General features: G+C 39.9%; 1 protein-coding gene and 1 pseudogene across 1 annotated transcript in view; one reads left to right on the top strand and one right to left on the bottom strand.

The window, feature by feature from the left end:
- Positions 1-19,979, bottom strand: part of LOC127672443 (vomeronasal type-2 receptor 26-like) — a 35,331-nt pseudogene extending 15,352 nt beyond the window's left edge.
- Positions 1-25,293, top strand: part of Insr (insulin receptor) — a 900,533-nt gene that overhangs the window by 164,557 nt on the left and 710,683 nt on the right. The window lies entirely within an intron of this gene.

The raw sequence follows: 25,293 nt of genomic DNA, 5'->3' as shown, positions 1-25,293 counted from the left end.
AGATGGCTTATGGAACTTTTGGCGGGGGTGATAGAACCAGGAAAGGGGAACTCATTTGAAATGTAAATAAAGAATATATCTAATAAAAAATAACAAAAAAAAGAAAGGAAGAAAGCAAGCTGAGCAAGCCAGTAAGTAACATCCCTCCATGGCCTCTGCATCAGCTCCTGCTTCCTGACCTGCTTGAGTTCCAGTCCTGACTCCCTTTGGTGATGAACAGCAATGTGGAAATGTAAGCTGAATAAACCCTTTCCTCCCCAACTTGCTTCTTGGTCATCATGTTTGTGCAGGAATATAAACTCTTACTAACACAATGGCCCCTAAGAGCAATCCTCTTTCTCCCTAATCTGGCTTTCTTTTTGAAGAGCCTTTCATTGAGTAATTGTCTATTTGTTCCAGTGAGATGTATTTTCCTCATCATGAAATTAATGTAGGAGTTCCTAAACCCAAATAGAAATGTTGTCTAAGGGGTGAAACAACATAAGGAGCATGTTGTTAGTGGGAACAAGGCTCTGTTTCCTTTCCCAACACCAGTGTTTCCAATTAGAAAACATAGATGCTTTGGAAATTGGAATAAAATGTATGCAGCAGTATATTTGTGGTTTATAGTTGTTAATATATTTACCTTCTGTGTGCCACACAATGAATACATGTTTGTATGGTTAGTTAAACAAGTATACATGTAGCTAGAGAGACCATCTTTCTGTGATAATAACAACAGGACTTTTTGCAATGCTTCAAACTCATGAAAATTGCATAGTATACATGTAGATATTTTTGTGTTAATTATACAAATGAATTGAAGATACCCACTGCCTATCTTCTGTTTTTTTCTTCATTTTGCTTGGGTCATGATATTTGCCTTTCAACTTTGATATGAACACTATGTGAAACAAAATTAAAATCCAAATGTGCTTAACTAGATTTTAAAAAATTCCTTTGATTTTTGTAGATTAATTAATTTTGTTTTTGTGTATGAGTGTTCTTCCTGCATTCAGCTGTGTGAGCTGCGCATGTGCCTGGTGCTTGTGAAGGCCTTAAGAAGGTGTTGGACCTCTGGAAGTATAGTTACAATCAGTTGTAAGCTGCTATTAAGGTTCTATGGAGTGAACCTGGGTCTTCTTATGAGCTGTATGTAGTGCTTACCACACAGCTACCTCTGGTCCCTAGATGTTTGTTACTTCTATTTTTGTGTATTGCCTAGCTGTAGCTATGCACCCAGATTGCATACCTGATGCCTGCAGAGGGCAGAAGAGTGTGTGAGGTTCCTTGGAACTGTAGTTACAGACATCGTGAGCCACCATGTATATGCAAAGAACCAAACTTGTGTCTTCTGCAAGAGCAGCAAGTGCTTCTTACTGATGAGTCATCTCTCCAGCAGGATTTAATTACACATTTAAATTAATAAAATGGTTTAATATTTCAACTTCTGAGATGCGATGTTGTGTTAAGTAAATAACAACTCATGTTACAAAAAAACTGTTGCTTAGGAACTCAGTTATCTGTACAAAAGTGATACAAATTCATCTAGTATCACATCTTTGCAAGCCATGTTCCAAGGCTGTGTCAATCTCTATGTTAAATGCTATTGTTTCCTGTAATAATAAAAATTAAAAATAAAATAAAAAAATACTAAAACTTACACTAAACATTCAGAGTTCATTTTTCATTTCTTTGTCTTTGACTGAATAGAGAGTTCATTTGCCTTGTTCAACAATTTTCTTGATGATAACCTATTTTTAAGGTCATAATCAAGGCTCATGGGTGTAAATGAGTCCTAAGTTTATATTTGGTTGGTTTCAAACCCAAATGTATCTATTACTAATATTTGGGATATGGTACACTCAAGAGTACTGTTTGTGTTGTAACATTTTCTGATGGAAGTACAGTTTTGGGATTTAACTTCATTTTACCTCTTTAAGAGTAAATAATCTGGGCCTAGCACTTGGAGGGGCACCTCACCATCTTGGCTCCCAGACACCAGAATCTAACAGACAGCACCAGGTAGGCAGACATAGCCTGAGACTAACATCACTTGGGTCTTAGCCTGTCAGGCTTTTGCCTGAACCCAGGGCCTGGGCAGCTCTGCGGGATATCTATGAGCCAACCCTGTCAGGGGGTCATTTGCCCTGCAGAGTAATCAGCACTTGGAGGGGTGCTCTGCCATCTTGGCTCCTGAACACCAGAGAGATCTAACAGACAGCGCCAGCTACGCAGACATAACCGAGGCTAACATCACTTGGGCCTTAGCCTGTCAGGCTTGTGCCTGCATCCAGGGCCTGGGAAGCTCTGTGGGCTGATGGTGTGCCAACCCTGTCAGGGGGTCAATTGCCCTGCAGAGTGATCAGCACTTGGAAAAGGTCCCCGCAGCATCCACCATCTTCACTCCCTGATGGAGCAGACAGGCAGCATCAGGTTCACAGAGACAACCCGAGTATAGCATTGCTTGGAGCAAGACACACCAGGGATCCAAGGGCACCTAAGAGGAGGGCAGCACATCAGCAATCTGTGCCAGGGGAAACCCAGTCATACAGCGGTGCAGAAATAGCCTTACAGGCTCACAGGAGGGTCAGACACCAGCCAGTGACAAGATCAACAAACATCAGAGATAAGCAGATGGCAAAAGACAAACTTAGGAACGCTATTAACAGAAATCAAGGCAATATGGCAGCATCTGAACCCAATTCTCCAACAACAGCAAGTCCTGGATACACCAACACAGCAGAAAAACAAGATTTGGATTTAAAATCACTGGTCATGATGCTGTTAGAGGAACACAAAAAGTACACAAATAAATCTCTTAAAGAAATACAGGGGAACATAAGTTAGAAGCCCTTACAATGGAAACACAAAAATCACTTAAAGAAATTCAGGAGAATATGGGTCAACAGATAGAAGCCAGTAAAGAGGAAGTGCAAAAAAATCACTTAAAGAAATGCAGGAGAAATTAAGTCAACACGCAGAAGTCATGAAAGAGGAAGCAAAAATTGCTTAAAGAATTACAGGAAAACACAAACAAACAAGTGAAGGAACTGAGCAAAAACTATCCAGGATCTAAAAACAGAAGTAGAAACAACTAAGAAATCACAAAGGGAGACAACTTTGGAGATAGAAAACCTTGGAACGAAATCAGGGGCCATAGATGCAAATATCAAAAACAAATACAAGAAATAGAAGAAAGAATCTCAGATGCCGAAGATACCATAGAAACCATTGACTCAACAGTCAAAGAAAATGCAAAATACATAAAGCTTGTAACCCAAAACATCCAGGAAATCCAGGACACAATGAGAAGACCAAACCTAAGGATTATAGCTATAGATGAGAGTGAAGACTTACAACTTAAAGGGCCAGCAAATATCTTCAACAAAATTATGGAAGAAAACTTCCCTAACCTAAAGAGCCCATGAATATACAAGAAGTGTACAGAACTCCAAACAGACTGGACAAGAACAGAAATACCTCCCATCACATAATGATTAATACCCCAAAACAAAGAAAGAATATTAAAGGCAGTAAGAGAAAAAAGCCAAGTAACATATAAAGGAAGATCTATCAGAATTACACTAGACTTCTCACCAGAGACAATGAAAACTAGAAGATCCTGGGCAGATCTCATGCAGACTATAAGAGAACACAAATGCTAGCCAAGACTACTATACCCAGCAAAACTCTCAATCACTATACATAGAGAAACCAACATATTCCATGACAAAACCAAATTTACACAATATCTTTCCACAAACCCAGTTCTACAAAGGATAATAGGTGGAAAACTCCAATACAAGGAGGGAAACTACACCCTGGAAAAAGCAAGATAGTAACCTTCTTTCATCAAACCCAAAAGAAGATAACCACTCAAATATAAAAATAACATAAAAAATGACAGAAAGTAATCATCACTATTCCTTAATATCTAACATCAATGGACCCAATTTCCCAATAAAAAGACAGACTAACAGACTGGATAAATAAACAGGACCCTACATTTTGCTGCATACAGGAAACACACCTCATTGTCAAAAACAAATACTACCTTAGCATTAAAGGCTGGAAGACAATTTTATAAGCAAATGGTCTCAGGAAACAAGCCAGAGTAGCCAATCTAATATCAGATAAAACTGACTTTCAACCTAAAGTCATCAAAAAAGACACAAAAGGACACTTCTTGCTGGTCAAAGGAAAAATCCACCAAGAAGAACTCTCCATTCTGAACATCTATGCTCCAAATGTAAGGGCACCCACATGCATAAAAGAAATTTTACTAAAGCTCAAAGCACACATTGCACATAACACAATAATTGTGGGTGACTTCAATACTCCACTCTTCTCAATGGACTGATCAGGAAAACAGAAACTAAACAGGGACACGGTGAAACTAATTGAAGCTTTGGTCCAATTGGATTTAACATATTTATAACATTTCATCCTAAAGCAAAAGAATATATGTTTTTCTCAGCACCTCATGGTACCTTCTCCAAAATCGACCATATAATTGATCACAAGTCAGACCTCAACAAATATAAGAAGGTCGAACTAATCCCATGCCTCCTATCAGATTACTATGTAGGAAGAGTGGTCTTCAATAGTAACAAAAACAACAGAAAGCCCACATACACATAGAGGCTGAACAATACTCTACTCAATGACACCTTGGCCAAATAAGAAATAAATAAATCAAAGACTTTTTAGAATTTAATGAAAATGAAGTCACAACATACCCAAATCTATGGGACACAATGAAAGCAGTGCCAAGAGGAAAACTCATAGCCCTGAGTATCTCCAAAAAGAAGCTGGAGAGAGCATACACTAGAAGCTTAACAGCTCACCTCTAGAATGGAAAGAACCTAATACACCCAAGAGGAGTTGATGGCAATACTACAGAGCAATAGTATTAAAAACTGCATGGTATTGGTACAGTGACAGGCAGGTTGATCAATGGAATAGGATTTAAGACCCAGAAATGAACCCACACTCTTATGATCACTTGATCTTCAACAAAGGAGCTGAAAACATCCAGTGGAAAAAAGATAGCCTTTTCAACAAATGGTGCTGGTTCAATTGGATGTTAGCAGGCAGAAGAATGTGAATTGATCCATTCTTATCTCCTTGTACTAAGCTCAACTCCAAGTGGATCAAGGACCTCCACATAAAACCAGACACACTGAAACTAATAGAAAAGAAACTGGGGAAGACCCTTGAGGACATGGGCACAGGGGGAAAGTTCCTGAACAGAACACCAATATCTTATGCTCTAAGATCAAGAATTGACAAATGGGACCTCATAAAATTACAAAGTTTCTGTAAGGCAAACGACACCATCAAAAGGAGAAATTGGCAACCAACAAATTAGGAAAAGATCTTCACCAACCCTACATCTGACAGAGGGCTAATATCCAATATATACGAAGAACTCAAGAAGTTAGACCCCAGAGAACCAAATAACCCTATTTAAAAATGGGGTGCAGAGCTAAACAAAGAATTTTCACCTGAAGAACTTCGGATGGCTGAGAAGCACCTTAAGAAATGTTCAACATCATTTGTTATTAGGGAAATGCAAATCAAAACAACCCTGAAATTTTACTTCACACCAGTCAGAATGGCTAAGATTAAAAACTCAGGAGACAGCAGGTATTGGTGAGGACGTAAAGAAAGAGGAACACTCCTCCACTGCTGGTGGGATTGCAAGTAGGTACAACTACTCTGGAAATCAGTCTGGTGGTTCCTCAGAAAACTGGATATGACACTTCTGGAGGACCCTGCTATACCACTCCTGAGCATATACCTAGAGGATTCCTCAGCATGTAATAAGGATACATGCTCCACTATGTTCATAGCAGCCTTATTTATAATAGCCAGCAGCTGGAAATAATCCAGATGTCTTTCAATGGAAGAATGGATAAAAAAAAATGTGGTATATATACACAATGGAGTACTATTCAGCCATTACAAACAATGAATTCATGAAATTCTTAGACAAATGGATGGAGCTGTAGAAAATCATCTTAAGTGAGGTAACCCAGTCTCAAAAGAACACCCATGGTATGCACTCACTGATAAACAGATATTAGCCTAGAAGCTTGGAATACCCAAGACACAATCCACATATCAAATGATGTCCAAGAAGAAGGAAGGAGGGGCCCTGGTTCTGGAAGGGCTCAGTGCAACAATGTATGGGAATACTAGAACAGGGAGGTGGGAAGAAGTCTTATGGGACTTTCAGGAAGAGCGAATCAAGGAAAGGGGAAATCATTTGAAATGTAAATAAAGAATATGTTGAATAAAAAAGAGTAAATAAGCTGTAAAAGCAATTATTTTTTTTCAAGTACTTTTGATTCTAATACAGACAACTGTTATTTTTCACAAAAGCTTCTATTGTTTTAGGCTATTGAATATAGATTATATTAAATGTGGAATAGCTTCTGTTGAATATGTCAACATGCCTATGTCTTATGGCATCAGACACATTACACAAAACATGTGTAAATTTTGATTATGGATCTTGCTATATTTTGATATTAATTATATTTGCATAGTTACCAAAATTTCACCTCAAACTAGGAAAACATTTGTTGAACTATGTTCAAATTTAGTATCTTAAAATAAAAATCTATCAATCAGGTGTTCTGTCAAACTGCTAGTGTATGCTGTCTTCAGCTTTTTTTTGTAGGCACTCAGAGCTATGAGTTTTCCTCTTAGCACTGCTTTCATTGTGTCCCATAGATTTGGGTATGCTGTGTCTTCATTTTCATTAAATTTTAAAAAGTCTTTGATTTCTTTATTTCTTCATTGACCAAGGTATCATTGAGTAGAGAATTGTTTAGCTTCCATGTGTATGTGGGCTTTTTGTTGTTTTTGTTGCTATTGAAGATGACCCTTACAATTTCATGAATTCATTGTTTCTAATGGCTGAATAGTACTCCATTGTGTATATATACCACATTTTTTAAACCAATTCCTCCATTGAGGGACATCTGGATTCTTTCCAGCTGCTGGCTCTTATTTCATAGTGATCTGGCATGGGATTAGTTCGATCTTCTTATATCTGTTGCTGTAGTAAGCCACCCTTTGTTCATCTCTATTACAAGATGGTGCTGGCCACATGCAGCTCCCTGGTAGTAAATTACTTGAGTACATGCGCAGTGTGCTGTATTCCTTATCACACTTACATGCTAATGAAGAACTCACTTAGTTCACCAATGAGGAAATGGCTGGCTATCTCCCTTGGCAGACGGAGCTGAGTAGGCTATATAAGGTCAGGCTGGGAGAGAGCCCGGGGTCACCAAAAGAAGAAATAAGCTTAATTCAAGGTTCCTGAAATAAACCGTAAGAAGGAAGAAACTCCCTGGTGTTGCATCCTCTTTGCTGGCGAGGGTGGATGTGACATGTTGAGGTCTGTTTTTTGACCAATTGTATGGTCAGTTTTGGAGAAGGTACCATGAGGTGCTGGGGAGTACCAGGACAGGGAAGTGGGAGGGGGTGGTTTGGGGAACAGGAGGAGGGAAGAGGGCTTATGGGACTTTCAGGGAGGGGGAATCCATGAAAGGGAAACTCACTTGAAATGTAAATAAAGAATATATCGAATAAAAAAAAAAAGAAAAAAGAGAAGAGGAGGGAGAAAAAAAAATCTATCAATCCTGAAATCATGCACATATACACTCATTGTAAAAGAAGCCTCTTTCATTTTCCCTTATCCTTTTAGTTATAAAGATGAAAATGTGTTATGTGCTTGACCTTAGTAACTTACTAATAGTATAATTTCCCAAATGCCTTCCATGTTTATGATGGAGGCTTACCTGCCAAGGAAGAAACCTGTCATGTTTTTTATCTTCATGAGATCCTATTTCTGTGTTTCTCAATATCATCCTATGGATGGCATGGGCTATTGCATACCCTGTATTCCATATCAAATAGCTGGTCTCTGAAGAGCTCATTACATAATTGTCATCTTTAAATTTCGGAGTAATATTTAGTGGGCAGGGTTTATAATACCCACATAGAAATGCAAGAGGTAAGCAATCAAAATTGTCAATCCAGAATTTATAGAAGTAAAAATCTCCTGGGTAGTGGGAGGGTGTAAGAACTTTGAGAAAGTTCTTGAAACCAGGGATATTTCTCTTTTTGGAAAATAAGAAGCTTCCTCCAAAAAATTTTATCAAATCCTTCCTCTTATAGAATACACATTCTAAGTATACTAGATGGTGCTTTGCCATGATCCACACCTTCCTTCTGGTTGACATGAACTTATTTTCCACACAGAAATACAGCAAGTCATCTATATCACCATAGAATACCTTCACATTTACTTGTGGATGGTGGTTCAAATTCACCAACCCAAACCCAGAATGAAACTGTACCTTCCAATTTGCAATGAGGCTTTCTGCAAAAGCCACACAGATATCTGCTGATACCATCTCTGCTTTCAGGTGCGAGAGGAACTCCTTTCCCTTCAGATCATCAGACACAATGACCCCAACCCACTTCCAGCCAAAGTGTAGCAATAAAGAGATCACACCTTGGTTAGAGCTGTGTCCTTAGGAGGCATCTGATAAAGGATGGGAATGTATTTTTGTCACTGGGCTTGGAATCAAAAGGTCCATATGTGACCTGAAGAAGCAAAACAAAACCAGGTGATTCTGATTTTCTAGCTGTTTGGGGTCAGCTAGAAAGTGAGCATTCTTCACATATGAGGATCAAGGGATGTCCTGCGCTACCGTCTCGCCAGCAAAACGACGCGGCACACTCAGGTTCCTTCTGTAGAATGCTTTAATGGCTCTTGAGAGGCAGAGCATAAGCTTACAACCACGGAGACTCCAACGGTCTGAAAAACCGTCCCTTATATAGGCTAGTAAGCCCGCCTAGGACGTGGCACTTCCTAATTGGTGGCAGCTCATCAGCCCACATTACGCCACGAGGTAGGCAGAGACCGAAGGACGTTAAATCACTTCAGGCATGCGCACTGATTTGAATCGTCGGTTAATGATACATTTTAACTAGATGCGAACGCCACCTTGTAATGGAGTTTGCAGGAGCAACGGGCGGCCCCTCACATCTCCCTCTTTTTGTTTTATTATGCAGCAAATAGATCTCCCAATAGAGAGGGTAGAGACAGTGGTCGCACCTCCCAGCCAAAAATATTGATCAGACCATGTGCGGGAGTTATCCCTAGGCCCATTCTGGAGCCCGAGATACTCTCGACCTGTCCTCTGCCGTTTTTCTGGGAAAGGGAGACTTGGGCAGGCAACCCTTATGCGGAATGACATGTCTCTCAGAGGGATAGTGGCCCTCTGTGCAATACCTTGTTCAACAACCCTCCTTGGGTGCTGTGTTGGACACTCTGCCCAGTGCAATGAACCTGAGTTCCGGGCGTGCAAGAGCTGTCCGGTCAGCGATCTATTGCTTGAGCATAGTTAACCATACATCAGTGGAAGCCCCATGTTCCAGGGCTGCAAGCACCTGAGCAATAACCACCTTGTCTCGCTTATTTTGGGTTCTGAGTCTGCACACCATTCATAGGAGAAACACCAGTCCACAGCAGACGGCCATGCCAAACAATCCAACCCCCACCAATTCTTTGAAATAGGAGACGGCCGAAGAGATCCAAGATGACAGCAAGACATGTGGAGTTGATCTGAAGCACGGCCATCCTTAATTCACGAAGCGTCTGCTCAAACTCAGAAGTCCAATTCTGCAAAATGAACTGAAAAATGAACTGAAAAAGATTCTTAGACAAATTAGTAATGAATGTGAGGCTTTGGTAATTGGCCAAGACCTTGGCCACCAATGGGAAGAGATGATGCTCTTATCCACCCCAGTGTCTAGAATACCTTCAAAACTTTTGCCATTAACTTGTAGGAGCAGCTTCGGTCTATCTTGTAAGCTGACAACCAAATAAGTTGATGCCCCCCAGGGGAAATTAGTCTGGTTGGTCACATAGCGCCCCTGCCCTGTCAGCATGTCAAAAGTCCACTCCTGTTGTTCTGGTGTTAAAGATGCAGCATTGGCTCTAGCTTGCTCTTGAGCTGCTTCGTGCCAGAGGGCCTTCCATTCCATGTATTGGCCCATGCTGCTAAGCGTGGCTTTGGCCACTGTCTGCCAATCAGCAGGTGTCATAGAATCTCTTGCCAACCTATCCAGTTGTGCTAATGTAAAATTGGCGCAAACGCCATACTTTCTGACTGATTCTGCTAATTCTTTTATCTGATTATATTCCACGGGCGCATATACCCGCCCGTCCTCTAGGCCTTCAAAAACAGGGAAGGCCAGCGTAGCTTCCTTCTCACCTTATCAGGTAGGAGGGATAAGGATCCTCGGCGGACCTCATACGGAGGGGGTGCCGAAGGGACCACCTGTGAAGCGGCTATCCCATAATGTGAATGTTTTTGGTGTCTCTTATTGCCATGCAAATGATGATAACTCTCCTCTTCATATTTTGCCACTTCCTCATCTAGCTCAGCCTCCTCCTCGGGGTCGAGGCTTTCATCCTCTGAGCTTCCAGGGCTGTCTGAACTACTTAATTGCAGAGCTTTCAGCTCTCGGACGGGGTATAAATTAGTCCCCTTGTCCGACTTTTCAAAAAATAAAGAGTCTCTAGGTTCCTTAAAATACACTCCCTTGTCACCAGACTTTCCCGGAGGGCCGTTTTCCTTATATCTAGGTTCCTTATAATACGCTCCCTTGTCAGCAGACTTTCCGGGAGGTCCATTTTCCTTATATCTAGGTTCCTTAAAATACGCTCCCTTGTCAGCAGACTTTCCGGGAGGTCCATTTTCCTTATATCTAGGTTCCTTAAAACACTCTCCCTTGTCTGTAGACTTTCCAGGAGGTCCATTTTCCTTATACTGGGTTCCTTAGAATACTCTCCCTTGTCAGCAGACTTTCCGGGAGGTCCATTTTCCTTATACTGGGCCCATTTTTTCCTTTGCGCGCCTAACCTCTCACTGCGTTCAGTTTCTGACATGCTCTGACTTCCTCAAGAACACTTCCTCCATTCGTCTAACGAGGTCCCTACCCAGCTTGTTCCAAGAGGCCAAAGTTAGTGAGCCGGAGCAGGCATCTGAGCTTTCGGTTGGCAATCTAAAAACCTGCGTGAAAAGCGAAAGTAAAAACCTGCCTGGAAAGCGAAAGTATCTACTTCAGTCTTATTGCACTTAACACCAACCTTGATGGATACAAATGTTACCACAATTGCCCCTAGAACAATAACCAAGGCCTCAATGCTACCTTCCTGAAGCGGAGGAAACTCAAACCAAAGTCCAGAAAAAACATACCTCTCTGAACGTCTTTCCCTACAGTTCTGAAACCTGAATTTAAGGGGTCTCCACTTTGGTGCTGACGATGGTCTGGTCGTATTCCCGGGTTTTCTGCACCAGTTGTCCTGCGCTACCGTCTCGCCAGCAAAACGACGCGGCACACTCAGGTTCCTTCTGTAGAATGCTTTAATGGCTCTTGAGAGGCAGAGCATAAGCTTACAACCACGGAGACTCCAACGGTCTGAAAAACCGTCCCTTATATAGGCTAGTAAGCCCGCCTAGGACGTGGCACTTCCTAATTGGTGGCAGCTCATCAGCCCACATTACGCCACGAGGTAGGCAGAGACCGAAGGACGTTAAATCACTTCAGGCATGCGCACTGATTTGAATAGTCGATACATTTTAACTAGATGCGAACGCCACCTTGTAATGGAGTTTGCAGGAGCAACGGGCGGCCCCTCACAAAGGGACTGAATACTGGTGAGAACATCTTCTGTGAGATTAGATTCTCTCTCTCATTATGTGAGGGAATACAGTCTTTGTCAAGTACAAGGGCAAAAAGTTACTTAGAGACCTGAATAGGCCATGAAATAAACAACATTGTGTTTAATGTGTTTGAGAGGTGTGGCAGATATCTCTTGTTCCAATAACAATGGAACATAGTGGGGCTGGAGAGATGGCTCAGTGGTTAAGAACACTGACTGCTCTTCTAAAGGTCCTAAGTTCAAATCCCAGGAACCACATGGTGGCTCACAACCATCTGTAATGAGATCTGAAGCCCTCTTCTGGGGTGTCTGAAGACAGCTACACTGTACTTACATATAATAAATAAATAAATCTTTTAAAAAATGTGATGCCTTTAAAACAACAACAACAACAACAAAAGAAAAAACAATGGAACATAGTGTTGGGTGTAGAGAAAGACTGAAGAAAACCTAACCAAGTGCATAAACTCTAAACATATAATATCACATTTCCCAGAACTTTAGCTTCAGGAAACAAAATGTGCAGAGAAAACAAAGAAACAAAGAGATTTTTATATATTCATTTCTTGCCGTAAGCCAATTCTGTTCTTGCAGTTAGCAAAGAGCATGGTGTGAACATACGGGGTAACAACATCTGAGGTTATTGTCTCTTTCTTTCCTACCTGGTGAAAGATTTGACAGAGCACTAATGTAAAATACAAATCTCTGAGAGAGATGGAAATTCTCATGCATTTCAGTTTTTCTAATGTTAGGATACATTGTAATAAGGATATACTTGTGCATGGTTTAAAAGCATGATAAAATCGAATATATAAAGGTCTGACATTCTAATTTTGACTATTAGGTGAAGTTTGGGGTTGTGTAAGATTTTCTATTTGTAGAATTTCCTGTTCATGGTTTCTTTTCTTCAGAAAAGCCTGGCAAAGGTCTGCCACAGCAAAGACACCATCTCCTGATACTTCTTAGAGAACCTGCTGCACTCAGAGCATTTGTTAAGAGCACCCTCCCACCTCTGGAGGCCCAGAGCTGCTGCCAGGTGTCCAGCAGGACTTGCTACCCAGCAACCACCGAAAGCTCCACCCTTCCAAATAACACTCCCCTTCTGATCCTTCTCCCCCTTCTGCCACCGCCTTCCCTTTCTGCTGTGGCAGGATCTTGCCAGGTATGCTACATCAAAGACACCATCTTCTGATACTTCTTAGAGAATCAGCTGCACTCAGGGCATTTAATAATCAGCCACACTCAGGGCATTTGAGACCCAGCTGCACACAGGGCATCTGGAGTGCAGAGAGGCCTGGGAGCACAGGGAAGCTGGTCTCCCAGGAATGCCTACATTCCTGTATGCACAGAGAGAATGGGAATCCCAGGAGTACAAATACACAGGCCTGCAGGACAGACAAGCCACAGACAGAGACAGCAAGACCAGCTAACACCAGAGAAAACTAGAAGGCAAAAGGCAAATTCAAGATCATTACCAACAGAAACCAAGGCAATATGGCACTATCAGAACACACTTCTCCCACAGTAACGTATTCTGGATATCAAAACACACTGGAAAAGCAAGAGCTGGATTTAAAATCACATCTCATGATGCTGATAGAGGACTTCAAGAAGGACCTAAAAAACTGCCTTAAAGAAATACAGGAGAACATGGGTCAACAGATAGAAGCCATTAAAGAGGAAACATGAAAATCCTTTAAAGAAACAAAGGAGAACATGGGTCAACAGCCCTTAAAGAGGAAACACAGAAATCCCTTAAAGAATTTCAGGAAAATACAAGCAAATGAAGGAACTGAACAAAACTACCCAGGATCTAAAAATTGAAGTAGAAACAATAAAAATAATCACAAAGTGAGACATCTCTGGAGATAGAAAACCTTGGAAAGAATTCAGGGGACATAGATGCAAGCATCAACAACAGAATACAAGAGATAGAAGAAAGAATCTCAGGTGCTGAAGATACCATAGAAACCATGGACTCAACAGTCAAAGAAAATGCAAAATGCAAAAAACTTGTAACATAAAACATCCAAGAAATCCAGGACATAATGAGAAGACCAAACCTAAGGACTATAGGTATAGAAGAGAGGAAGGATTTACAACTTAAAGGGCCAGCAATTATCTTCAACAAAATTATAGAAGAAAACTTCCCTAACCTAAAGAAAGAGATGCCCATGAACATTCAAGAAGCCTATAGAACTCCAAACAGACTGGACCAGAATATAAACTCATCCCATCACATAATAATCAAAACACCAAATGCAGTAAACAAAGAAAATTAAAAGAGGCAAGGGGAAAAGGCCAAATAATATATAAATGCAGACCTATCAGAATTACACCAGACTTCTCTCCAGAAATTATGAAGGCTAGATGATCCTGGGCAGATGTCATATAGACACTAAGAGTTTCAGACCAGGCTACTATATCCAGCAAAGCTCTCAATTTCCATAGATGGAGAAAACAAGACTTTCCATGACAAAACCAAATTTACAGAATATCTTTCCATAAAGCCAGCTTTACAAAGGATAATGGGTGGAAAATACCAACACAAAAAGGGAAACTACACCTAGAAAAAGCAATAGAGTAATCTCCTTTAACAAATCCAAAAGAAGATAACCACAGAAACAGAATTCCATCTTTAACAATGAAAATAAGAGGAAGCAACAATCACTTTTCCTTAATATCTTTTAACATCAATAGTCTCAATTCCCCAATAAAAGACATAGATTAACAGACTGGATATGTAAACAGGACCCAACATTTTGCTGCATACAAGAAACCCACCTCAGTGACAAAGACAGTCACTACCTCAGAGTCAAAGGTTGGAAAACAATTTTCTAAACAAATAGTCCCAAGAAACAAGCTGGAGTAACCATTCTTATATTGGATAAAATCAACTTTCAACCAAACGTTGTCAAAAAAGATAAGGAAAGACAATAAAGAAATCACAAAGTGAGACATCTCTGGAGATAGAGAACCTGGTCAAATACTGGTCAAAGGAAAAAAAAATCTACCAAGATGAACTCTCAATTCTGAACATCTCTGCTCCAAATGAAAGGAAACCCACATTCATAAAAGAAACTTTACCAAAGCTCAAAGCACAGATTGTACCATACACAATAATAGTGGGAAACTTCAACACCCCACTCTCAACAATGGACAAATCATGGAAACAGAAACTAAACAGAGACACAGTGAAACTAATTGAAGTTATGGACCAAATGGATCTAACAGATATTTATAGAACACTCCATCCTCAAGCAAAAGAATATACCTTCTTCTCAGCACCTCATGGTACTTTCTCCAAAATTGGACATATAATTGGTCACAAAACAGGCCTCAACAGATACAGGAATATTGAAATAATTCCATGCACCCTATAAGACCACCATGGCCTAAGGTTGGTCTTAAGTTCAAACAAAAACAACAGAAAACACACATACATGTGGATGTTGGACAGCGCTCTATTCAACGATAGTTTGGTCAGGGAAGAAATAAAGAAATTAAAGACATTTTAGAATTTAATGAAAATGAAGATGCATCATATCAAAACTTATGGGACACAATGAAAGTAGTGCTAAGAGGAAAACTCATAGCTCTAAGTGCCCCCAAAAAGAAAATGGAGAGAGCTTACACTAGCAGCTTGTCAAAACATCTGAAAGCTCTAGAACAAAAAGAAGCAAATATACCCAAGAGGAGTAGATATCAGGAAATAATCAAACTCAGGGCCAAAATCAACCAAATAGAAACAGAAAGAACTATACAAAGAATCAACAAAACCAGGAGCTGGTTCTTTGAGAAAATCAACAAGATAGATAAATCCTTAGCCAGATTAACCAGAGGGTACAGAGGCACTACCAAAATTAATAAAATCAGAAATGAAAATGGAGACATAACAACAGAAAATGTGGAAATCCAACAAATCATCAGATCCTACTATAAGAGCTTATACTCAACAAAATTTGAAAATCTGGATGAAATGGACAATTATCTAGATACATACCAGGTGCCAACACTAAAGCAGGATCAGGTAAACAGTACTATAAGTCCTAAAGAAATAGAAGTAGTTGTTAATAGTCTCTCCCCCCCCTTAAAAAAAAAGCCCAGGACCAGATGGGGGAATTATATATGTTATATATGGGGGAATTCTATCAGATCTTCAAAGAAGAGTTAATACCGATACTCTTCAAACTTTTCGAAAAATTAGAAACTCAAGGAACACTATCCAATTCATTCTATGATGCCACAATAACACTTATAACTAAACCAAACAAAGACCCAACAAGGAAAGAGAACTTCAGACCAATTTCCCTCATGAACATTGATGCAAAAATACTCATCAAAATTCTGGCCAACCGAATCCAAGAATGTATCAAACCGATAGTTCACCATGATCAAGTAGGTTTCATCGCAGGAATGCAGGGATGGTTCAATATACAGAAATTCATTAATGTAATCCACTATATAACCAAACTAAAAAAAAAAAAAAAACAAAAAAAAACAAAACAAAAACCACATGATCATTTCATTAGATGCTGAAAAAGCATTTGACAAAATTCAGCATCCCTTCATGATAAGTCTTGGAGAGATTGTGAATTCAAGGTCCAGACCTAAACATAGTGAAAGCAATGTACTGCAAACTGGTAGTCAGCATCAAACTAAATGGAGAGAAGCTTGAGGCAATCCCACTAAAATCAGGGACCAGACAAGGCTGCCCACTCTCGCCCTAAGAACAAGAATTGACAAATGGAACCTCATAAAACTGCAAAGCTTCTGTCAGGCAAAGGACACTGTCAATAGGACAAAATGGCAACCAATAGATTGGGAAAAGATCTTTACCAATCCTATATCCGATAAATACTAATATCCAATGTATACAAAGAACTCAAGAAGTTAGACTCCAGAGAGTCAAATAACCCTAGTAAAAATGGGGTACAGAGCTAAACAAGGAATTTTCAACTGAGGAAACTCAAATGGCTCTGAAGCACCTAAAGAAATATTCATCCTTAGTTATCAGGGAAATGCAAATCAAAACAACTCTGAGTTTCCACTTCACACCTGTTAGACTGGCTAAGATGAAAAAACTCAGGGGACAGCAGATGCTGGAGAGGATGTGGAGAAAGAGAAACACTCCTGGTGTTTCCCTCCGTGCTGGTGGGATTGCAACCTGGTAAAACCACTCTGGAAATCAGTTTGGTGGTTCCACAAAAAATTAGACATAGTACTACCTGAGGAACCAGCTATACCCCTCCTGAGCATATACCCAGAAGATGCTCCAACATGAAATCGGGACACATGCTGCACTATGTTCATAGCAGCCTTATTTATAATAGCCAGAAGCTGGAAAGAATCCAGATGTCCTTCAACAGAGGAATGGATACAAAAAATTGTGGTATAGCTACACAATGGAGATATTAAAAACAATGAATTCATGAAATGCTTAAGCAAATGGAATGAACTAGAAAGTGTCATCCTGAGCGAGGTAACCCAATCACAAAAGAACACACATGGTATACACTCACTGATAAGTGAATATCAACCCAAAAGCTCAAAATAAACAAGTTACAATTCACAGGAAGCTCAATAGCAAGGAAGACCAAAGTGGAGGTTCTTTGGTTCCTCTGATAAAGGGAACAAACTATTCATAGGAGCAGTTATGGAGACAAAGTGTAGAGCAAAGACTGAAGGAAAGGCCACACAGAGACTGTCCTACCTGGGGATTCATCCTATAAACAGTCACCAAACCCTATGGATAACAAGTGTGTACCAAAACACTTATGGTTGTCTCCGGAGGGGTCCTGCCAGAGCCTTACAGACACATGGGCAGATGCTAGCAATCAACCATTGGACTGAGCTTGTGGTCTCCAATGGAGGTGTTGGAGAGCTGACTGGAGGAGCTGAACTGGTTTGCAGCCCCATAGGAAGAATGATGATGTTGGTCAACCAGACAGCCCAGGGCTCCCAGGGACTAAGCCATCAACCAAGGGGTACACATATCTCCAGTCAAAAGAGTGGCAGAGGAATGCTTTGCCAGACATTAGTGGGAGGAGAAGTCCTTCCTCCTACGAAGGCTCAATAGAGGCTCCAGTGTGGGTGTAGGTTGGGTGGAGGGTCATATTCTTGGAGGCAGGGGGTGGAAGGACGGGTTGGGGGTTTTCAGGGAGCAGGGAAACCGAGAAAGGATATAACATTTGAAATGTAAATTAATATATTCAATTTAAAAAGGGGCCTGGCAAGACCATACTGTGGTGGTATATTTATGAAGATTTTCTTTGTAATATTCAGACACCTACTTTTTTTTTGGATGAGATAATAAAGTCCTTGGATAATTTGCATTGGAGATATCCTTGAGGATTGTTCCAAATTTAGTTCTGTAGTGTAGACTTGTATCTTTTGACTTAGGAGTGATGGTCTGCCTGCACATCCACAGTGTCTCTTGCCAGTGTTTGGAGAAAGAATCATGAACACTACCCAGTGACTTGCTCACTCCCAGAATGCATTGCTCACACTCTGCATCACACTCCATTGTTCATCACTGACAAATCCATGTAACACATTCACTGGTATTTTAAATCTGCCTGCTGTAAACATGGTCAGCTTCTCTGTTTTTTTTTTTTTTTTTAAATGTGGTTGTGGACACCAAAATATTTCTAACTTACCTGTGGGAGTCTGTAGCGCTCCAAAAGCGTTCCAATAGCAGCAGAAAATTCAGTCCTAGTTCCTGAAATTATTCCAAGAGGTTTGTGTTGAGTTTTGTATTTATAGTTAGGGATAAATTCACTCTTTCCAGACAGCCACATTAGTGGGCCCTCCAAAGTTTTTGGTGAGAATTAAAGGCATTATAAATGCGGAAAGCCAAGGTCACAGGTCACATTGGGAAGCAGGTGGGAGTCCTTATTGATCTCCTCAATGGCAAAGTATAAGGTCATCAAATATGGATAGTTTTTCCATTGTGGTCTAAACAGAAGGGGCAGAATGATGGGAATATCCAGTCTGCCTTTCTCAGGAAATCTTCAGCAAATTCAGGAAATTAGCGATTCTAAACCCTGATTTCTCCCATGGTTTGTGAAGGTTGCGTGAGTGAACTCCTACCAACTCAGGAACATCATGGAATGGCCCTTAAAGACTCAGACATTGAACTGCCTTCCAGGAATTCCCTTTTTGTAGTACGGTATGTGGATTGAAGTGTCACTCCTCTGTGTCCTATGATTCCTGAGCATGTAGGTGCTTATGATGTTCCTGCTCATGGAAGTTTCAGACAATGCAAGGGTCGCTAAGGTGCCGTGTAAGAATCTAAAGAAGAGCTTCATATCTTTATTTTGTAATAACTCAGTTTCATATTCACTTAAAAAGTTTCAACTTTCATATGTAAAAATTGTACCAAGTTTGCTTGTATTCATTCCTAGTCTTAAAGTGTTTCTTTGGGGGATTAAAAGATGGCCAGGCCAGCTAGACACACTGAATACTCTTGAAGGAAGCTAGGGTTCTGTTTCCTGTGCCCACAGGATAGCACAGAACCATCTGTACCTCCATGTCTCAAACAATCTTCTGTGTGCTGGATCCACCTGGGGGCAGAAACAGCAGAGCTGAACATCATTATGTTCTCAAGAGATCCATTATCAGACTTTGCCTGCATTGCAGAAAAATTCCACTAGCATCAGGAACATCAAATCAACAACAAGGACATGCAGGTACATGCAGATAGGTAAAGGACAGTGTAAGGACACAATCATCAAGAGACAGGGCAACAGGGCACTAACAGAGCCCAGCTTTCTTGCTAGAGAAAGCTTTGGATATTCTAATATAGCAGAAGCATGAGAGGAAGATGTCAAGTCCAATCTTATATAGAAAATAGACACCTTTAAAGAGGAAATGAATCATCCCATAAAAGATACAGGAAAATATAATCAAACAGGCAAACGCAAAGAATAAAACTGTCAAAGATCAGGAAATGGAAATAGACATAACAAACAAAATACAGACTAAGGCAATTCTGGAGATACAAAATATAGGGAAGAGAACCGGAACTACGGATGCAAGCATTACCAACACAATTCAAGAGATGGAAGAGAGAATTTGAGGCATAGAAGAAATTTGAAGAATTTGAAGAATTCAATACATCAGTTGAAGAAATGCTAAATAAATAGATGTCTCCTGGGTATTACCTTATGAAAATTTGGTTATTGGAATCCTTAAAAACATACACAGAGTAGTTTTTCAAGTGAGCACAATCTGTTATCATTAATAGCTCTTTCACACACAGCCTAAAGTATTTATTTATATTAACTCTATAATATCTATCATCCCACACTGCCCATTCAAATTTTATTTAAGGGGATTGACTGCTTATGATTCAATTATTAATGAGGTTATATAGCATTTGATTCCTGTGCCTAGCTCATGTCACTGATGACAATTTCTACGTTCATATACATACATGCATGGTGTATGCAAGTATAGTTCTTGACACACTCCTTGAAGCTGAAGGAGCTGAAGGATGCCTGTATGAGAGGGTTTGGTGGGAGGAATGGGGAATGAGAAATAATATGATTATATTACAATTTCAAAAACAAAAGAAAATTGTTTCCTCTGAGTAAGATATTGTATAATGTAATATCTTGCATCCATGTGTGCAGGAGTATCTAGTCAGTTCTAATTGTGTGCACTCTAAACTTTGCTTTATAGATGTGAGGGTAGATATGTGGTAAACCAGCTCATATCATGTGTTGCTTTCATATACACATAAAATTACCCAACAATGGTGTATACAGTGCAGAATCTATTTAAATTGACTGAGGAATTTTTGTATTATTTTGCCTACATAATGTGTAATATTAGATTTCTTCTAAACTTCGCTCATGGTCCACATTTTCATCATGTTTTCTTCCGTCCATTCACCACCGGGTAATATCTATCTTTGATGGCAAAGAGTGTTTAGTAGATGAAGCAGCAGGCTAGACCTTGTTTTCTATTCATTCTGTTAGTCTGTCTCTTTTTATTGGGGAATTAATAACATTGACGTTGACAGTTTTTTTTTATTCGATATAATTTATTTACATTTCAAATGATTTCCCCTTTTCTAGCTCCCCCACTCCCCGAAAGTCCCGTAAGCCCCCTTCTCTTCCCCTGTCCTCCCACCCACCCCTTCACACTTCCCCGTTCTGGTTTTGCCGAATACTGTTTCACTGAGTCTTTCCAGAACCAGGGGCCACTCCTTCTTTCTTCTTGTACCTCATTTGATGTGTGGATTATGTTTTGGGTATTTCAGTTTTCTAGGTTAATATCCACTTATTAGTGAGTGCATACCATGATTCACCTTTTGAGTCTGGGCTACCTCACTTAGTATGATGTTCTCTAGCTCCATCCATTTGCCTAAGAATTTCATGAATTCATTGTTTCTAATGGCTGAATAGTACTCCATTGTGTAGATATACCACATTTTTTTGCATCCACTCTTCTGTTGAGGGATACCTGGGTTCTTTCCAGCATCTGGCAATTATAAATAGGGCTGCTATGAACATAGTAGAGCATGTATCCTTATTACATGGTGGGGAGTCTTCTGGGTATATGCCCAGGAGTGGTATAGCAGGATCTTCTGGAAGTGAGGTGCCCAGTTTTTGGAGGAACCGCCAGACTGCTTTCCAGAGTGGTTGTACCAATTTGCAACCCCACCAGCAGTGGAGGAGTGTTCCTCTTTCTCCACACCCTCTCCAACACTTGCTGTCTCCTGAATTTTTAATCTTAGTCATTCTGACTGGTGTAAGATGAAATCTTAGGGTTGTTTTGATTTGCATTTCTCTAATGACTAATGAAGTTGAGCATTTTTTAAGATGCTTCTCCGCCATCCGAAGTTCTTCAGGTGAGGATTCTTTGTTTAACTCTGTACCCCATTTTTTAATAGGGTTGTTCGGATTTCTGGAGTCTAACTTCTTGAGTTCTTTATATATATTGGATATTAGCCCTCTATCTGATGTAGAATTGGTGAAGATCTTTTCCCAATTTGTTGGTTGCCGATTTGTCCTCTTGATGGTGTCCTTTGCCTTACAGAAACTTTGTAATTTTATGAGGTCCCATTTGTCAATTCTTGCTCTTAGAGCATACGCTATTGGTGTTCTGTTCAGAAACTTTCTCTCTGTACCCGATGTCCTCAAGGGTCTTCCCCAGTTTCTTTTCTAGTAGCTTCAGAGTGTCTGGCTTTATGTGGAGGTCCTTGATCCATTTGGATTTGAGCTTAGTACAAGGAGACAAGGATGGATCAATTCGCATTCTTCTGCATGCTGACCTCCAGTTGAACCAGCACCATTTGTTGAAAAGACTATCTTTTTTCCATTGGCTGTTTTCAGCCTCTTTGTCAAGGATCAAGTGGCCATAGGTGTGTGGGTTCATTTCTGGATCTTCAATCCTGTTCCATTGATCCTCCTGCCTGTCACTGTACCAATACCATGCAGTTTTTAACACTATTGCTCTGTAGTATTGCTTGAGGTCAGGGATACTGATTCCCCCAGATTTTCTTTTGTTGCTGAGAATAGTTTTAGCTATCCTGGGTTTTTTGTTGTTCCAGATGAATTTAAAAATTGCTCTTTCTAACTCTGTGAAGAATTGAGTTGGGATTTTGATGGGTATTGCATTGAATCTGTATATTGCTTTTGGCAAAATGGCCATTTTAACTATATTGATTCTACCGATCCATGAGCATGGGAGGTTTTTCCCATTTTTTGAGGTCTTCTTCCATTTCTTTCTTCAGAGTCTTGAAGTTCTTGTCATACAGATCTTTCACATGTTTGGTAAGAGTCACCCCAAGATACTTTATACTGTTTGTGGCTATTGTGAAGGGGGTCATTTCCCTAATTTCTTTCTCAGCCTGCTTATCCTTTGAGTATAGGAAGGCCACTGATTTGCTTGAGTTGATTTTATAACCTGCCACTTTGCTGAAGTTGTTTATCAGCTGTAGGAGCTCACTAGTGGAGTTTTTTGGGTCACTTAGGTAGACGATCATGTCGTCTGCAACTAATGATAGTTTGACTTCTTCCTTTCCAATTTGTATCCCTTTGACCTCCTTATGTTGTCGAATTGCCCGAGCTAGTACCTCAAGTACAATATTGAAAAGATAAGGAGAAAGGGGGCAGCCTTGTCTGGTCCCTGATTTCAGTGGGATTGCTTCAAGTTTCTCTCCATTTAGTTTGAAGCTGGGTACCGGTTTGCTGTATATTGCTTTTACTATGTTTAGGTATGGGCCTTGAATTCCTGTTCTCTCCAAGACTTTAAGCATGAAAGGATGTTGAATTTTGTCAAATGCTTTTTCAGCATCCAATGAAATGACCATGTGGTTTTGTTCTTTGAGTTTGTTTATGTAGTGGATTGTATTGATGGATTTCTGTATATTGAACCAACCCTGCATTCCCGGGATAAAGCCTACTTGATCATGGTGGATGATCGTTTTGATGTGTTCTTGGATTCGGTTGGCAAGAATTTTATTGAGTATTTTTGCATCGATGTTCATAAGGGAAATTGGTCTGAAGTTCTCTTTCTTTGTTGGATCTTTGTGTGGCTTTGGTATCAGCGTAATTGTGGCTTCGTAGAAGGAATTGGGTAGTGTTCCTTCTGTTTCTATTTTGTGGAATAGTTTGAAGAGTATTAGTGTTAACTCTTCTTTGAAGGTCTGGTAGAATTCTGCACTGAAGCCATCTGGTCCTGTGCTTTTTTTGGTTGGAAGACTTTCTATGACTCCTTCTATTTCTTTAGGCATTATGGGACTGTTTAGATGGTCTAGTTGGTCCTGATTTAATTTTGGTATTTGGTATCTGTCGAGGAAATTGTCCATTTCCTCCAGATTCTCCAGTTGTGTTGAGTACAGGCTCTTGTAGTAGGATCTGATGATTTTTTGGATTTCCTCAGTTTCCGTTGTTATATCTCCCTTTTCATTTCTAAGTTTGTTAATTTGGATACTTTCTCTGTGCACTCTGGTCAGTCTGGCTAAGGGTTTATCTATCTTGTTGATTTTCTCAAAGAACCAGCTCCTGGTTTTGTTGATTTTTTGTATGGTTCTCTTTGTTTCTACTTGATTGATTTCGGCCCTGAGTTTGATGATTTCCTGCCTTCTACTCCTCCTGGGTGAAATAGCTTCTTTTTGTTCTAGGGCTTTCAGGTGTGTCATTAAGCTGGTAATGTATGCTCTCTCCATTTTCTTTTTGGAGGCTCTCAGGGATATGAGTTTTCCTCTTAGCACTGCTTTCATTGTGTCCCATAGATTTGGGTATGTTCTGTTTTCATTTTCATTGTGTTCTAAAAAGTCTTTAATTTCTTTATTTCTTCCTTGACCAAGGTATCATTGAGTAGAGTATTGTTCAGTTTCCACGTGTATGTGGGTTTTCTGTTGTTTCTGTTGCTATTGAAGACCACTTTTACTCCATAGTGATCAGATAGGAGGCATGGGATTAGTTCGATCTTCTTATATTTGTTGAGGTCTGTCTTGTGACCAATTATATGGTTGATTTTGGAGAAGGTACCATGAGGTGCTGAGAAAAAGGTATATTCTTTTGTTTTAGGATAGAATGTTCTATATATATCTGTTAAATCTAATTGGTCCAAAGCTTCAATTAGTTTCATTGTGTCCCTGTTTAGTTTCTGTTTTCCTGATCGGTCCATTGAGGAAAGTGCAGTGTTGAAGTCACCCACAATTATTGTGTTAGGTGCAATGTGTGCTTTTAGTTTTAATAAAGTTTCTTTTACGAAAGAGGGTGCCCTTGCATTTGGGGCATAGATGTTCAGGATTGACAGTTCTTCTTTTTGTATTTTTCCTTTGACCAGCAAGAAGTGTCCCTCAGAGTCTCTTTTGATGACTTTGGGTTGAAAGTCAATTTTATCTGATATTAAAATGGCTACTCCAGCTTGTTTCCTGAGACCATTTGCTTGTAAAATTGTCTTCCAGCCTTTTACTCTAAGGTAGTGTTTGTCTTTGACCCTGAGGTGTGTTTCCTGTAAGCAGCAAAATGTAGGGTCCTGTTTACGTATCCAGTCAGTTAATCTGTGTCTTTTTATTGGGGCATTAAGTCCATTGATGTTAAGAGATATTAAGGAATAGTGATTGTTACTTCCTATCATTTTTGACGTTATTTTTTAAATGTGATTGCTTAACTTCTTGTGGGTTTGATGAAAGGTTACTATCTTGCTTTTTCCAGGGTGAAGTTTCCCTCCTTGTATTGGTGTTGTCCTCCTATTATCCTTTTTAGGGCTGGGTTTGTGGATAGATATTGGGTAAACTTGGTTTTGTCATGAAATATCTTAGTTTCTACATCTATGGTGATTGAGAGTTTTGCTGGGTATAGTAGTTTTGGTTGGCATTTGTGTTCTCTTAGAGTCTGCATGAGATCTGCCCAGGACCTTCTAGCCTTCATAGTCTCAGGTGAAAAGTCTGCTGTGATTCTGATAGGTCTTCCTTTATATGTTACTTGACCTTTTTCTCTTACTGCCTTTAGTATTCTTTCTTTGTTTAGAACATTTGGTGTTTTGATTATTATGTGACGGGAAGTATTTCTGTTCTGGTCCAGTCTGTTTGG

Source organism: Apodemus sylvaticus, chromosome 22 (assembly GCF_947179515.1).
Source record: "Apodemus sylvaticus chromosome 22, mApoSyl1.1, whole genome shotgun sequence".
NCBI lineage: Eukaryota > Metazoa > Chordata > Mammalia > Rodentia > Muridae > Apodemus > Apodemus sylvaticus.
Note: the sequence above shows the minus strand (reverse complement) of the source record. Positions and strands in the feature narration are given on the sequence as shown.